This window comes from Argopecten irradians, chromosome 11 (genome assembly GCF_041381155.1).
Source record: "Argopecten irradians isolate NY chromosome 11, Ai_NY, whole genome shotgun sequence".
Lineage (NCBI taxonomy): Eukaryota > Metazoa > Mollusca > Bivalvia > Pectinida > Pectinidae > Argopecten > Argopecten irradians.
Genome location: NC_091144.1, coordinates 9,492,406 through 9,510,678, shown reverse-complemented (window position 1 = coordinate 9,510,678; position 18,273 = coordinate 9,492,406). Strand labels below are relative to the sequence as shown.

Genomic DNA, 18,273 nt, shown 5'->3' with positions numbered 1-18,273 from the left:
CAGTAGAAAGCTAATATAATATCTTTATTTCAATTACCCCGGACAGGAATGTCCGCAATTTTACCGGTTTTTCTATCTCGCCCTATGGTAAAGATAATCTACACGATATCGAGAAAAAGGATCATTCACCCTCTTTGGGGTGAGATATGAGATCTCAATCCTCGGGATAGCTGGCATAATCTCGTGTTTGACAACTAAAGAAACCTACCCCTCGGGTTGAGATTCTCCAGTCCACCCCAAAGAGAGTGAAGGATTCTATCAATCCAAACCAACTTTATGTTTCATCTACTACGATGTAAATACATGTATAAGTTTTGTTACCATAATTTGTGTCATGCACTGGTGAGTAACATACAATAGGCTACCTATACTACACACCAATGCATGTAAAGAATATGAGAACCACTCCTTTAATGGACGGTCTGTTTACAGACGTTTAATATATCACCACTGTTTAACCAGGTTAGATGTGCTTCCCGTCATCTGTGGTGGTAGTGGTCCTGAATAAGTTAGAATATGAATCGACTTCCCAAATGCAATAAGAGAAAAATGATATTGATTCCTTATACACTACCCACATGTATACAAACTGCACAGTTACTGTAAAACCAACTCTTTTTGATAACAATGAGCTTTCGCTCAAGTTTGGACTTCTTTCCCCAGGTTGGAACACCAAGTTCTGTTAAAGTTTATTCAAATGCGATAGTTTCTGTCCCATAACGTTCAGCATAAGGAAGTAGGGGCATTCGTATCAGTCGAAACTTTTTGGAGAAATCTTCGTCAATATTCGAACTTATACTATTAGAATGTCCAGGAAAACAGTTCGATGCCTAACCGCTTTATTAATAACATGTGATAAGAGAGATAACTACAAGAGAGCTGGTTTCCTTAGTAGGAATATTATATTGTACATTGATAAGATTTTGCATTCGTTTGTAATTACAAAGGCAAAAATCAAAACGGATTCACTACATTTTTTAAACCTAATATTCACTTAGCTTTTGTTTCGATTTTTTTATTTGTTTTTAGGTAATCTGAATGTTATTTTTTTATTAAGAAATTCCTATTTTAGTCTCATGTGGTTCCTGTCGGGTAACAGGTCATCGTTAAATCGGTTTTTCATTTTATATCAACTCTTTTTTCTTGTGAAAAATATGTACATGTATCTTGTTCTGGCCATCTAACCCATAGGGGTCACGTTTCTGGTGACCTTTAAAATACTCCAGTTAATCATGGACTAACAATAACCCATTAGGGTCACGTTTCTGGTGAAACTTTATAATTCCCTGTACACAAAGTTAATTATGGCTAACAATAACCCATTAGGGGTCACCATGGTGTCTATCCAAGTTAATCATGGGGTCACGTACCTTTATATTCCCTGTACTCCAGTTAATCATAACAATAACCCATTAGGGGTCACGTTCTGGTAACCTTTATATTCCCTGTACCCAGTTATTATGGTCTAACAATAACCCATTAGGGGTCACGTTCTGGTACCTTTATATTCCCTGTACTCTCAGTTAATCATGGACTAACAATAACCCATTAGGGGTCACCCCTGTACTCTCAGTTAATATCATGGACTAACAATAACCCATTAGGGGTCACGTTCTGGTATTATTCCCTGTACTCCAGGGACTAACAATAACCCATTAGGGGTCACGTTCTGGTGACCTTTATATTCCCTGTACTCCAGTTAATCATGGTCTAACAATAACCCATTAGGGGTCACGTTCTGGTGACCTTTATATTCCCTGTACTCCAGTAAATCATGGTCTAACAATAACCCATTAGGGGTCACGTTCTCTGGTGACCTTTATATTCCCTGTACTCCAGTTAATCATGGTCTAACAATAACCCATTAGGGGTCACGTTCTGGTGACCTTTATATTCCCTGTACTCCAGTTAATCATGGTCTAACAATAACCCATTAGGGGTCACGTTCTGGTGACCTTTATATTCCCTGTACTCCAGTTAATCATGGTCTAACAATAACCCATTAGGGGTCACGTTCTGGTGACCTTTATATTCCCTGTACTCCAGTTAATCATGGACTAACAATAACCCATTAGGGGTCACGTTCTGGTGACCTTTATATTCCCTGTACTCCAGTTAATCATGGTCTAACAATAACCCATTAGGGGTCACGTTCTGGTGACCTTTATATTCCCTGTACTCCAGTTAATCATGGTCTAACAATAACCCATTAGGGGTCACGTTCTGGTGACCTTTATATTCCCTGTACTCCAGTTAATCATGGTCTAACAATAACCCATTAGGGGTCACGTTCTGGTGACCTTTATATTCCCTGTACTCCAGTTAATCATGGTCTAACAATAACCCATTAGGGGTCACGTTCTGGTGACCTTTATATTCCCTGTACTCCAGTTAATCATGGACTAACAATAACCCATTAGGGGTCACGTTCTGGTGACCTTTATATTCCCTGTACTCCAGTTAATCATGGTCTAACAATAACCCATTAGGGGTCACGTTCTGGTGACCTTTATATTCCCTGTACTCCAGTTAATCATGGACTAACAATAACCCATTAGGGGTCACGTTCTGGTAACCTTTATATTCCCTGTACTCCAGTTAATCATGGCCTAACAATAACCCATAAGGGGTCACGTTCTGGTAACCTTTATATTCCCTGTACTCCAGTTAATCATGGCCTAACAATAACCCATAAGGGGTCACGTTCTGGTAACCTTTATATTCCCTGTACTCCAGTTAATCATGGCCTAACAATAACCCATAAGGGGTCACGTTCTGGTGACCTTTATATTCCCTGTAGCTCAGTTAATCATGGCCTAACAATAACCCATTAGGGGTCACGTTCTGGTGACCTTTATATTCCCTGTACTCCAGTTTATCATTGCCTAACAATAACCCATAAGGGGTCACGTTCTGGTAACCTTTATATTCCCTGTACTCCAGTTAATCATGGCCTAACAATAACCCATAAGGGGTCACGTTCTGGTAACCTTTATATTCCCTGTACTCCAGTTAATCATGACCTAACAATAACCCATAAGGGGTCACGTTCTGGTGACCTTTATATTCCCTGTAGCTCAGTTAATCATGGACTAACAATAACCCATTAGGGGTCACGTTCTGGTGACCTTTATATTCCCTGTACTCCAGTTAATCATGGCCTAACAATAACCCATTAGGGGTCACGTTCTGGTGACCTTTATATTCCCTGTACTCCAGTTAATCATGGCCTAACAATAACCCATTAGGGGTCACGTTCTGGTGACCTTTATATTCCCTGTACTCCAGTTAATCATGGCCTAACAATAACCCATTAGGGGTCACGTTCTGGTGACCTTTATATTCCCTGTACTCCAGTTAATCATGGACTAACAATAACCCATTAGGGGTCACGTTCTGGTGACCTTTATATTCCCTGTACACAAGTTAATCATGGCCTAACAATAACCCATTAGGGGTCTCGTTCCGGTGACCTTTATATTCCCTGGAGCTCAGTTAATCATGGTCTAACAATAACCCATTAGGGGTCACGTTCTGGTGACCTTTATATTCCCTGTAGCTCAGTTAATCATGGACTAACAATAACCCATTAGGGGTCACGTTCTGGTGACCTTTATATTCCCTGTACTCCAGTTAATCATGGCCTAACAATAACCCATTAGGGGTCACGTTCTGGTGACCTTTATATTCCCTGTACTCCAGTTAATCATGGCCTAACAATAACCCATTAGGGGTCACGTTCTGGTGACCTTTATATTCCCTGTACTCCAGTTAATCATGGTCCTAACAAATAACCCATTAGGGGTCACGTTCTGGTGACCTTTATATTCCCTGTACTCCAGTTAATCATGGACTAACAATAACCCATTAGGGGTCTCGTTCCGGTGACCTTTATATTCCCTGGAGCTCAGTTAATCATGGTCTAACAATAACCCATTAGGGGTCACGTTCTGGTGACCTTTATATTCCCTGTACTCCAGTTAATCATGGACTAACAATAACCCATTAGGGGTCACGTTCTGGTGACCTTTATATTCCCTGTACTCCAGTTACCATGGACTAACAATAACCCATTAGGGGTCACGTTCTGGTGAACTTTATATTCCCTGTACACAAGTTAATCATGGCCTAACAATAACCCATTAGGGGTCACGCTCTGGTGATCTTTATAGTCCATGTACCCCAGTTAATCATGGCCTAACAATAACCCATTAGGGGTCACGTTCTGGTGACCTTTATATTCCCTGTACTCCAGTTAATCATGGTCTAACAATAACCCATTAGGGGTCACGTTCTGGTGACCTTTGTATTCCTTTTACCCCAGGTAATCATGGCCTACCAATAACCCATTAGGGGTCACGTTCTGGTGACCTTTATATTCCCTGTACCCCAGTTAATCATGGCCTACCAATAACCCATTAGGGGTCACGTTCTGGTGACCTTTATATTCCCTGTAGCTCAGTTAATCATGGCTAACAATAACCCATTAGGGGTCACGTTCTGGTGACCTTTATATTCCATGTAGCTCAGTTAATCATGGTCTAACAATAACCCATTAGGGGTCACGTTCTGGTGACCTTTATATTCCCTGTAACCAGTTAATCATGGTCAATAACATTAGGGGTCAACCCCCTGTATTAGGTCTAACAATAACATTAGGGGTCACGTTCTGGTGACCTTTATATTCCCTGTACTCCAGTTAATCATGGTCTAACAATAACCCATTAGGGGTCACGTTCTGGTGACCTTTATATTCCCTGTACTCCAGTTAATCATGGTCTAACAATAACCCATTAGGGGTCACGTTCTGGTGACCTTTATATTCCTGTACTCCAGTTAATCATGGACTAAAATAACCCATTAGGGGTCACGTTCTGGTGACCTTTATATTCCTGTACTCCGGTTAATCATGGACTAACAATAACCCATTAGGGGTCACGTTCTGGTAACCTTTATATTCCCTGTAGCTCAGTTAATCATGTGTAACAATAACCCATTAGGGGTCACGTTCTGGTGACCTTTATATTCCCTGTAGCTCAGTTAATCATGGCCTAACAATAACCCATTAGGGGTCACGTTCTGGTAACCTTTATATTCCCTGTAGCTCAGTTAATCATGGCCTAACAATAACCCAGTAGGGGTCACTTTCTGGTAACCTTTATATTCCATGTAGCTCAGTTAATCATGGACTAACAATAACCCATAAGGGGTCTCGTTCTGGTAACCTTTATATTCCCTGTACTTCAGTTTATCATGACCTAACAATAATCCATTAGGTGTCATGTTCTGGTGACCTTTATATTCCTTGTACTCCAGCTTATCATGGCCTAACAATAACCTTAAGGGGTCACGTTCTGGTGACCTTTATATTCCTTGTACTCCAGCTTATCATGGCCTAACAATAACCCATTAGGGGGTCACGTTCTGGTAACCTTTATATTCCCTGTAGCTTAGTTAATCATGGTCTAACAATAACCCATTAGGGGTCACGTTCTGGTAACCTTTATATTCCTTGTACTCCAGTTAATCGTGGTCTAACAATAACCCATTAGGGGTCACGTTCTGGTAACCTTTATATTCCCTGTACTCCAGTTAATCATGGACTAACAATAACCCATTAGGGGTCACGTTCTGGTGACCTTTATATTCCCTGTACTCCAGTTAATCATGGACTAACAATAACCCATTAGGGGTCACGTTCTGGTGAACTTTATATTCCCTGTACACAAGTTAATCATGGCCTAACAATAACCCATTAGGGGTCACGCTCTGGTGATCTTTATAGTCCATGTACCCCAGTTAATCATGGCCTACCAATAACCCATTAGGGGTCACGTTCTGGTGACCTTTATATTCCCTGTACTCCAGTTCATGCATTCTAATGTTTGCTACATCCACTGAAGACCCACCATGCGTATTAATGTAACTTTGTTGTAAGTTTGGAGTGAAATAATTGGTCAGTTTTTTTTACTATGAGATAGTCCAGGGGTGGATATAACGATAGTGACAGTAACCCCTGGTGTATTGAGGGTGACAGTGTGTCGAACTCAGTAAAATCACAATCAACAATCGCAATCTTTTAAAATTCAGCAGTTCTTATTTCACCTTTATCCCAGTACGAATGTCTGCTTTAATTGACTAGTACGCTATTACACATCCTCTAAGTCCCAGGGGTTGCTATCACTGTAGCTAGATGTCTACCACCTAACGATAATATCAATAACTCATTCGGTTTGTTTTCATACATGTAATAACACTCACCATTTAAAACGCAAGTGTTATAATATTTGTTTAGGTTTACGTTACACAACAACCGTATTCAGCTATCAAAACGTGTTTTTTTATTATTTAAACTTTTTACTATGTTTATGATGTGTAAATAAATGCAGGTATTACATTAAAGTATTTACCAATCTTGCTGTTATTTATAGATACCACACTTAAATATACATTGCCATATATTTTGTCAAGAACTTATGGTCAATGGGACCTATTCTTGACTACAAACCATTGCCTAAATCCTGTATAATTTATAATCAAACAAGTTCGATCAATATTTATTTTTATATTTCTTTGATTTTCAAAGACATTCCATTGCAATGCTATAAAACAACTAAACAAACACAAAATAGATATTGTGTCGCAAACATTCATACACTCATTCTTTTACAAAGTTAGTTACAAGGGTATGAGGACAGAAAACACTTTTTAATTTCCATACTCGATTTCGTATAGTAATTTGTTACCTGGCAAGAGATAAATTATGATATTAAATGTCATGTATGAAAATAGGAAAAAACCATAGTAAGACATATACACATAAATGTAAAGTAACACATATAATGAACAACGTTAAAAAGTTAAGGTTTAGACAAGTTCGACCAATTGAATTCGCACTTGCTTTAAGTATTAGTATGTCATGTTGTCGTCAATCTTACAACGTTATAAGTTGGACCGCTGTTTGTAACTTCATTTCTAGGCTTGAGAAATGATGAATTTATTGATTAATTATGGTTTTTATTTCCATTGATAAAAAAGTAAATCGTTCTAGCCTATAGCCAGACAACTATAATACATTACCTGTAATGTAGTGTACATGTATATAATACACAGTGCACGCCATTGCCCTAAATATCAGCTAACAGTCTGCTTACGTACATGTACACATAAAGTGACTATAATTTATGTGCATGTGCATACACTTTGTTCGTGTACAAATAAATAAAGAGATGTAAGTCAATACGTCGGTTTGAAGCCTATGCAGGGTTTACAATGATATCGATTTTATCGAAAAATAATAAAGTAACATACATTATACAAGGATTAAACACATCATTGACTTAACGCGCTTACGGACAACAATTTTCCCGCCAATTATATAATTACTTGCGTCTGCATCAATTCAGGAAAGACAACTCGTACAACTTTCTCATAAGAAAATCGATTTGTTTAGGAAGTGGATCGGTGGTAGACACTAGAAGCTAGAGTTTGGTGGAGGATGGCGTTTACCTGTAGCCAGAACACAACTTCTGCTTAGCTTCATAATTGATTGGCCAAGCACGTGACTGTAGAGACATAATCAGCAGAGCAGACGAACGTACACAGAATGGCAGAGAGCCAACAGTTCGAAATGACATGCATGTGTGCTCGCTGATGACGACCCATGTAAACAACGAATACAGTTCCAGGACAATTTCTAAACAATTCGCGGATTTCACGACAGGTCTGCAAATTGACTTTGGCATTTGAAGCCACAGATTTATAGATATGAAGATGATAGGTTCGAATTAATACTGCCGTCTTTGCCTAAGCAATAAGAATTAAGCCTTATCATCCTTAGAAGATCTGCGTGATCTATTGTTATATCTAGCTACAGAAGTCGCTTTGACAAGGAGGATTTCAGTAACAACTTCATTTGGCACCACAATGGATCGACATAAACGGAAGGCAGGACAAAAGGTAGGATATGATTTTTTGTCTTGTTTGAACTTCTAGTTCTCTGATGAAGGGACAATTGATTAACATTGAATAACCCTCGATTAGGTACCGATAGAGTAGGCTAAACCTTTGATGAGGTAGCAAAAGCTATCTGCGTAATTGAAAGGTTTGAATACCGATGTAAATTCCATCGATTTTCTCCTGTGAAGCTGTTTCACTATTAGCACAAATAGTTATTTTACAAGCAAATCTATAAAAAATCTTTTCAACTCAAATCACTGCTTCTATCTAATCCTGTAATTATCATCCTAGATTCCCTGATAGTATTAGTGCATAGTTCAATCACATAGCTCAGCTGTGAATCTTACAGGTAGAGAAAATGTGTGCCTTCATGGGATATTATTCCTCGTTGCAGTTTTAGATATTATTTTTGGAAATGGTCCATTTCACTTTACAATATAATGAATGATCTGTTGTTGAAAACGTGTAAAATCTGAAAAAATAGTATGGAGATCACATTGTCACAATAAACAACATTTAGATATTCTAGAATCAGGTGATTATATAAACATATACATACACTAATCTCTGATACAATATGTAGATACTTTCAGTGACACCACTCAGAATTTAACATCATTGTACATTGTGATATATGAAGACATCAGTAACTTAGCCCTGTTTCACATGGTCCTGTTGCATCAACATTCCTTAACTTGTAATTTAAGCTCTTAACATCAGAGTTTTCTTTAACATCTAGTATTATTGCTATTCTATGGTAAATTGCAGTTAAGGAATCCCTTAAAGGGAATGTTGGTGAAACTGGACTCCTCACACCTGTCTATAAAAGACAGACTCATCAGCTCTATTTGGGGTAATAATTGACCTTTGTGTAAAGGGCACCTGTCTCTAAAGACAGGCTTATCAATGCCATTTGGTGCTGTTTACTATGTAATTGACCCCCAATATAAAGGGCACCTGTCTAAAAAGGACATATTCATCATAATTGACCTCTGTATAAAGGGCACCTGTCTATAAAGACAGGCTTACCAATGCCATTTGGTGTCATTAACTGAATATTGTACACTGAATACTGTATTTATTACCTGAGTCTCTCTAACTGTTACTTAGGGCTTTGTTAAAATAAAAAAAGGTATTTGGCTATGTGATGCCTGTTGTAAAAGTCAGGTTTTTGTCAGCTGTTTGGAAGAAAGGACCCCTAGCACATATTGGGAAAATATCATCGGTGTTTTTCAAAAATTGGGAAAATATTATCAGCATTATTTTGTTAAAATTTTCATCACAATTTTGTTGAAATAATATGATAATGGGGAAATTAATCTGTAATTAACAAAGAAGGTTTTAGCTCTTTCTTTAAATGATATGATGATATTCTTCAACTTCTACATTTAATTTTTACTGATGTCATAGGTGTGATATAAGACATTATATTTGGGGTTTTAATTTAATTTTACTGCATTTTGAAAAATACTGACTGAATTTGGGAAATGGGTCCTTCTACCAGACCCTATAAAGGCTTGCAAAAACCCTGATAATAGTTTATGATCGTTAAAAATGGAAAATAAAAAACAGTAATGGACTGGGTTACCTGTCTTAGTACCAATTATCTCTGCTAAGCTGACGGCGTTTTTAGTCATATAAAGACAGGTCAGGTCCACCATCAAGATCTTAACCAAGTCACTCAGAGCTCTGATTTATTCAATCAACAAATTGTTAGTTTCATTTTAGACTCAGGATTCTCTCTTTTATACAATCGCAATGATGGAAATGAAGCTTTGGCATTGTTGAGGATGTATTGAGTGATGGAAAGACATTGGAAATAGTATCAGAACGATTTTCAGAACTGAACAACTACTCGCTGCTTTTGTTTCAAGTTTCATACACTGACATCATATTGAGTGTACCAGAAAACCCCTGAGCACCTGCTTCAAAAGACAATTTCCCGTTTGAACATCCAATACACAATTAATATTATATGTACCGGTAGTATTTTTCTGTGGATACACAATAAATTTTGTCCATAATGAAATACCACTTAAGATTAGAGGTTAGCAACTCAAAAAACAGATACTGGTACTTTTACCGCAAAAATTTGAAGCAGGCATTTTGAAGAAAACTATCCTGAAATAATCTGCAACTTATTTTTTTTTGGTAAGGAATCCCAGACCCCTTTTCCAGCTCTAGGCAGTCTGCTTTTCAGTCTGTCTTATTTTCAAAGTCTCCGAGCAGGTATCATTCCAAAACTATGATAAGTAATCCAATCTTTTAAAGTATTACCATAAGCAATTAAGAATCACAAAGTCAAATTTCTTCAATTTCATCAAAGCCCTCAGTAAAAGCCCTATGCCCATCATATGCCAGCGATTAACTGTGGTTACAATATTCGACCCAATACGCACCCCACCCCCTTCTTGAGACCTCATTTTAATTGCCTGGATCACAAGACCAAAACAATCAAAACTTTTTTTTCTTCTATTTTTTAAATGCCTTGGGCACTTATGGGTTGAATACGGTAGCAATCTTTTTGAAACATACCTATGCCCAGCTTATTTCTCATACCATATTTTAATTTTTAAGTATTTATCATACATCAGCTTACAACTGTAGATAAACTCTAGCATTCCATATCTGGGTAAGCCCTATGCTGCTGTCTCTCGATTAGTTGTACAATGAATTGCACCATGGTGGAAACGCACTGCCTTCCTTTCAATCGTTCTGCTGCTCGCCACGTTCCTTTGAAGTAACCGTGAACATTTGGACAAATTACAAGTAACGGTGTGTTTATGGTTTTGGTTGAAAGCCCTTTCCTGGCCATTCTGATTGGTCACTTACCTGGAGTCAGTGAAGGTGTCCGACAGTAGCAGAGCCACGTAATATATATATACTCTTTGTTTAAAAAAAATGACACACAATCAGATTTACTTTAATACTACATTGATTTTTCTGCTCATAAGCATGACATTTACTTCTGTATTTTCAGCATTGAAAAAGATTGTGTACCGTTAAGTCAAATAACATCCATACGAACACTGACCACATGCATGCTAACCAGACATTCCTGTACATGTACATTGTACATGTATTCCATAGACTCCGATCATTGATATTCCAGAAATGTACCCTTCAAAAACGGGGAACCAAAAGGTTAGGACATATTATGTCCCTTTTGTATTGATTGTGCTGGATACAAGCCTCACCATTTCTAGATTTGTAAAAATGAGTCAATACTAGCTTTGAGATAAACTTTCATACCGAAATATTACTATATAAATCCAATTTTTTTATATTTTACAAAAAAGATAGGGATGTACTCTCTATGTAATTCTCAATTACCTTCTTAAATATTGGTTGACTTATTAAAATACTCCGTTAAATGTACATTATACATAACATGCATGTCATATATGCACATACATGTAATTGATAAATGAATACCATCATTAAAAAAAATTATGTATTCGAAAAATGTCATCATGCAGCATCAGTTATCTTTGTCAAGAATTTATTTAGTTTTCTCTATTCTTTCTTCACTTGTTTTTTTCCATTATGACCTTCTGTAACACGTACATTGTAAGAAACAAATTTTGAATCTTGGAATATCGAGGATGTAGGTGCCCATATTCTCATGCATTCTTATAATTTCTTTGATACTTTTTAGAATTAATACTGATCATTGTGTATAAAAATCAGAACTCAATTCTTAACCTTATTATGCCTTCAATAATCACTAAATATGTGATTTCGCCAAAATATCTTTGTGAGTATTACTAAACGACACTGATAGTTTAAAAAAAATAGGTCTTGTGATACATATATGACTTATGCCGGGTTGGATATCCATAAATGAAGTTTAAATATACAGGTAATACATACATTTTAATTACTATTTTCCCGTTAAAATTTAAACTTTTGTTTTCAGAAACTAGGCTGGGTTTACTTTATAAGTAAAAGATGAAAAAAACGGGATTTGCGTTTAAAATATCACACAATTTTCATATTTGGAGAATTGACTTGCAGACGGATTTTTGTTCAAATTTATTTCAAGATGGTGGAAATTCATTGTAGTGAAATTGCAATAAAACATCATGGTACATGTATGAGCCTTGGCAATCCCCGGATTTTACATTTTGTGACCTTCGGGTAGAATATCTCTATCCTTCATATACAGTTATACACATATGAATGAGTCTTAAAATATGTGATATCAAGGACGTATAGTCTCACTTATAAATCCTTGCTGATATTTCCATAATTCGATTTTTGAATGTGCATAATCATATATGTTAACTTTGCTGTGGTATCAATATATCGGATTGTTATTGTGCGGTACATGCAAGCGATTTTGATTTTTAAAATATTACAATATGCATGTGAGCCTGATGAAATCCAATGTCAATCAAAGGTTCAGCAGCATAAGTTTCAAATGTGACTAACCAATCAAAAGGCGCCATGGATTTGCAATTGTGTGGGAGTGGTTTCAATTCTCGACAAAATGTCGGTGATGGGGTGAAGGTTACCTGTGATGGGGTCTGTGACCACATCAAAGAAACTTTCGGAATGATGTAACAATCTCCCGCTGCAAAACTTCATTTGAAGCAAACCCTCTCTGTTTCCCCATGGTGCAATTCATTGTAATAGGGGCTGCGGTGGCGGAATGGTTAAGATGTCTCGTCATCAAGCACAAGCCCTCCAACTCAGGGTTACGAGTTTGAATCCCATGTTGGACATTCACTGATTACACGTTGGTCAGTCATTTTTCTCCGGCTTTCCTCCATTAACAAACCTGGCACATCCGTAAATAAATAATCCTGGTTGTTAAAAGGACATAAAATTACTAAAGCCAAACCTAACCATGGATTAGCTCTTCATGTCTACAAACCTGGGCCAGTCCTAGACTGTCATCTTGAGGTTACTAATAGATCTGAGGCCACCATAATTGTACAAACTATAGACAAACCATTCAAGACTGTTCAGATTAACACCTTCTGGAAGTGGAAGACCTGTTCAAAGTCGTAGAATTAGTGGCGAATATGAGAAAGTTAAGTGATAAACAAATATAACGAACTTTGAAAATATTTTGACAAAAAGCAGGACTACCAGTTGTCAGTCAAGAGATGTTTAATGCTGTTTCAGCATAAAATTACCAATACTTTCTACACATCTAAATACCTAGAGTAAGTAGAGGTGTTGTCTTGAACTATTACATATATGTATATATATGTAGATGGGGATCGATATCATTTGGAGGTTCTCTCAAACCAGGAAGTATAGCAGGATAATTGTTCCCAGGTACTATTCTATCGTACATTTACACATTCTAGGCGAGTACAGCAGCCACCTACTGACAGCAATTAACGTTCCAGTAAAAGTTTCATTCTGGCAGATGTGCCCAATTGTACTGACTGAGCTAAGGTATTACATTAATGTACCTGGTACTGATAATTTTGTTGGTATATGATTGTTTTAATGTCCTATCAAGAGCCAAGGTCATTCAATGACATACCAGGTATAGGACATGGAGGAAAGTAGGGTTGAGTACCCAGAGAAAAAAATCCACCATTCAGCAGTCAGTACAGACTGTACGTTTTAACTACCTTCAAACCCATATTTTGAACTACTGTATATTATGTAAAAAAAATAAATTGAAGTAGATTTGATAAAGCAGCTAAATATATCAAAGATATATAAATTATAAGATCTATACTACAACCATCGACCTCTGATTCCCCTTTGGTTTCAAGGTTGGGTTTTCACAGGGTGTTCCAACTTAGATGGTGGTTATATTATAACAAAAACCTAGTTGACAAACTTAATTCTTAAGAATTTTTTACTCAATGACTGAAGAAAGATAAAACTTACTGTAGTATGTTCAAGAAGTGTCAGGCTTAAGTAATAAAGAACCAAACTGGCAATTCTGGAGCCAGCAGCAGGGCTTATAGCAGTTTGGTTTGGTTGACCACTCTGCTGAGTCAAAATGGGAATCACACTTGTGACCCAGTCTGAGGTGGAGGATGTGTGGTAATATGTCAGGACATCTTTACCACGGTCCCATAGCTGTTATAGCGTTAAAAGAACCAAGCTGGCGACCTAGAGAACCAAACTCTGAGCTAGAGAACCAAACTCTGACCTAGAGAACCAAACTCTGACTTAGAGAACCAAACTCTGACCTAGAGAACCAAACTCTGACCTAGAGAACCAAACTCTGACCTAGAGAACCAAACTCTGACCTAGAGAACCAAACTCTGACCTAGAGAACCAAACTCTGACCTAGAGAACCAAACTCTGACCTAGAGAACCAAACTCTGAAACTCTGACCTAGAGAACCAAACTCTGACCTAGAGAACCACTCTCTGAGCTAGAGAACCAAACTCTGACCTAGAGAACCAATCTCTGACCTAGAGAACCAAACTCTGACCTAGAGAACCAAACTCTGACCTAGAGAACCAAACTCTGACCTAGAGAAACCAAAAGAACTCTGACCTAGAGAACCAAACTCTGACCTAGAGAACCAAACTCTGACCTAGAGAACCAAACTCTGACTAGAGAACCAAACTCTGACTAGAGAACAACTCTGACAGAGAACCAAACTCTGACCTAGAGAACCAAACTCTGACCTAGAGAACCAAACTCTGACCTAGAGAACCAAACTCTGACCTAGAGAGACCAAACTCTGACCTAGAGAACCAAACTCTGACCTAGAGAACCAAACTCTGACCTAGAGAACCAAACTCTGACCTAGAGAACCAAACTCTGACCTAGAGAACCAAACTCTGACCTAGAGAACCAAACTCTGACTAGAGAACCAAACTCTGACCTAGAGAACCAAACTCTGACCTAGAGAACCAAACTCTGACCTAGAGAACCAAACTCTGACCTAGAGAACCAAACTCTGACCTAAGAACCAACTCTGACCTAGAGAACCAAACTCTGACCTAGAGAACAAACTCTGAGCTATAGAACCAAACTCTGACCTAGAGAACCAAATTCTGAACTGAGAACCAAACTCTGACCTAGAGAACCACTTCAGAGCTAGAGAACCACTCTCAGAGCTAGAGAACCAAACTCTGACCTAGAGAAACAACTCTGACCTAGAGAACCAAACTCTGACCTAGAGAACCAAACTCTGACCTAGAGAACCAAACTCTGACCTAGAGAACCAAACTCTGACCTAGAGAATCAAACTCTGACCTTAGAGAACCAAACTCTGATCTAGAGAACCAAACTCTGATCTTGAGAACCAAACTCTGACTAGAGAACCAAACTCTGACCTAGAGAACCAAACTCTGACCTAGAGAACCAAACTCTGACCTAGAGAACCAAACTCTGACCTAGAGAACCAAACTCTGACCTAGAGAACCAAACTCTGACCTAGAGAACCAAACTCTGACCTAGAGAACCAAACTCTGACCTAGAGAACCAAACTCTGACCTAGAGAACCAAACTCTGACCTAGAGAACCAAACTCTGACCTAGAGAACCAAACTCTGACCTAGAGAACCAAACTCTGACCTAGAGAACCAAACTCTGACCTCTGACCTTGAGAACCATCCTGGTAACTCTGAGTTAAAACTGCTATAGACTTCAGAGTCAGCAACCTTCTTTTGTGTCAAACACTTATTGTAGTTTGCAAATCATAATGACATGAAGGAAATGCATGGTTTTATTCAAAAATATATTACGATTCATCAAAGACTGTAGATCTGGTAATGTGATCATTTATTGACATCACAAGCTTGGTTAGTGGTTAGACCTCAGCTATGTCAGACCATCGTCAGCAAGTTGTTGGAAGCTTCTGATAACGAGTTTCAGGTGACCATACAAAAACCATCGTTACCTGGCCATAACCGTAGCAAGATGATATTGATTCAGACCTTACAAATCAAACAGGAGCGTTTTACAGCATCAATATATGCATGTAGTGGCAATTACTATTATGTTTCTTTGTGAACTGTTGCCATGGTAATCTTTAGTGTTAAATGTAGCTATTGATAGACTGTGTTATTACATGGTAAATGTAAGGTATCTTCATTTCCTCAATAACTATAAAGAGTTCGTTTAGAAGGCAGTGCAATAAGGTTAGCTTTCATTAAAATTAATGATAAAATTTAAATACAGTGGTTTTTTTTTAAGATAGAATGTAGACTAGATTCATTAAAACCATTTACTTTTAGCACCATTCAATACTCATTGAGTCAGACTTATTGTTGCTCATCAATAGATCCTACTTTCAATCCTGTGATACCATTTTGTCTTGCACTAAAGGTTCCATGCAGTGGCCATCTATTTTATGGTTACAGAGCTAGTACAGGTTTATGGATCATTTGTTAATTTTCTCTCTTATCTATGGGTACTAGTTTATCTTATGTACTAAGTTATGATCAGTCGACAGTAGATGTAACAAAATAGATCTAGGTAAAATCAGAATCTCCATCCTTGCATGGGTATGTTATCATTGCAATTAGCAGAACACCCATTGTAAATCAATCACTGATATTTTACTTTTTCAGGATTTAAAAAAATCTGGGAAAGGTTAGTGCCCTTCAGTGATAAATATCAGTAATCAAAGTGAATTTCTGCTTGTATCATTGCCTTGTAGGCTGATTTAAGATAAGTTTAATTACTAAGAAGTTTGAACCTATATCCAGTAACATGTTGCCTGGAGATCGTCAACAAGTAATCAGGACATTTCCAGCTTTCTGGCTTCATTTGCTGATTATCTTACAACCCATCTCAGTAACTCTGTAATTCAGATGAAAAGTGTTACTGGTATTAATTTCTATCGTGATTGCGCTTTATTTCCTGGTCTCTACGTTCCTGGATTTTTTTTCAGTTGTAAAAGAAAAAAATTTGAGAAATAAGATGTTGATTACTGCACTGTGGTACCACAGTAGTAATGCTAAATTACCATACAATATAATTACTACCAAAATTGACCAAATAAAAACACTAGCTACAATTTACCTCATCATTATGTTAAAATGGGAGAACAAACTAAAGGTTGAGTTACATACCTACCATATTTCACCCAATAATTAGCTTTCCCATCCCTATAAGTGCCCCTCCCCTTTTTTTTGGCTTCAATTTAACTTACCGGTACTTTGAATTAAATGCAGACTGAAAATGTAAAAACTTGCTTTGTGTCGTTTCTTATATCTTAATGTAGCTTTGAAACAATGTGGCAATTATGCTTGGTTCTCGATAAATTAATTTTGTTTATATTTGAGTGTCACTTCTACAGATTACATACAGACAGTGTACATAAAAATGTTATGACTAATATTTGAATTGAAATGCAGTTTTCAGTCAATGTCAGATTTGTTTCTCTCTAACTGAACACAATATTGATTTTGCTGTGAGAACAACTGTACAATTTGAAGAAAATTAAATTTCCCGGTAGACAGACTGTGCTGTATACATGCATTTGTATGATTTGATTTGCCAATTTAACTTCCTCCTATATCTGCCCTTGCAGGTGGGCCTCATGTGACTTTATTATTTTGAGCTAAACTCGTGTCATTTTCTTTGTAAAATGTAATGTCATAGTAAAATATGACGTCACAATCTAGTATCTACAAGGGCAGAAAAAATTGCAATATGCAAATATGAAAAAAAGAACTGAAAGAGAATTCTCAGTATAAATGAATCTTCTAAATCTAACTCCAGTTCCAATAAATATTACCTGTCATTTCTAATAGTTTTAGGAAAACAGATGGTCAATGATTTCAATTTTTAGGTCATCTGACCCAAAAGGTCAGGATGACCTATTGTCATCATGCACCGTCCGTCGTCGTGCGCCGTACGCCGTGCGTAAACTTTTTATTCAAACGACTTCTTCTCAATAACCGGAAGGCCCAGGGTACTCATATTTGGCCTGTAGGTTGCTGGGATGGAGGGCTACCAAGTTTGTTCAGTTGAATGACCTTGACCTTCATTCAAGGTCACAGGGGTCAAAAAGGCTAAAATCTTTAAACAACTTCTTCTCAAGAACCAGAAGGCCCAGGGTACTGATATTTGCCCTGTAGGATGCTGGGATGAAGGGCTACCAAGTTTGTTTCAAATAAATGACCTTGACCTTCATTCAAGGTCACAGGGGTCAAATAGGCTAAAATCCTTTAAACAACTTCTTGTGAATAACTAAGAGGCCTAGAGAACTGATATTAGGCCTGTGGCATGCTGGGATGAAGGGCTACCAAGTTTGTTCAAATAAATGACCTTGACCTTCATTCAAGGTCACAGGGTCAAATAGGCTAAAATCTTTAAACGACTTCTTCTCAAGAACCAGAAGGCCCAGGGTACTGATATTGGGCCTGTGACA

General features: G+C 37.6%; 1 protein-coding gene and 1 long non-coding RNA gene across 4 annotated transcripts in view; one reads left to right on the top strand and one right to left on the bottom strand.

The window, feature by feature from the left end:
• LOC138334712 (uncharacterized) overlaps nucleotides 1-18,273 on the bottom strand; it is a 228,754-nt gene that overhangs the window by 128,503 nt on the left and 81,978 nt on the right. The gene's annotated exons all lie outside the window — the stretch shown is intronic.
• The window catches only part of LOC138334711 (serine/threonine-protein kinase 32B-like), a 117,490-nt gene continuing 106,628 nt past the window's right edge, over nucleotides 7,412-18,273 (top strand). The window contains exon 1 of one of the 2 annotated variants that reach the window (XM_069283397.1): nucleotides 7,412-7,959. The gene's annotated coding sequence lies outside the window, so the exon portion shown is untranslated. The remainder of the gene's footprint in view (nucleotides 7,960-18,273) is intronic. The other variant, XM_069283399.1, reaches the window with a different exon arrangement.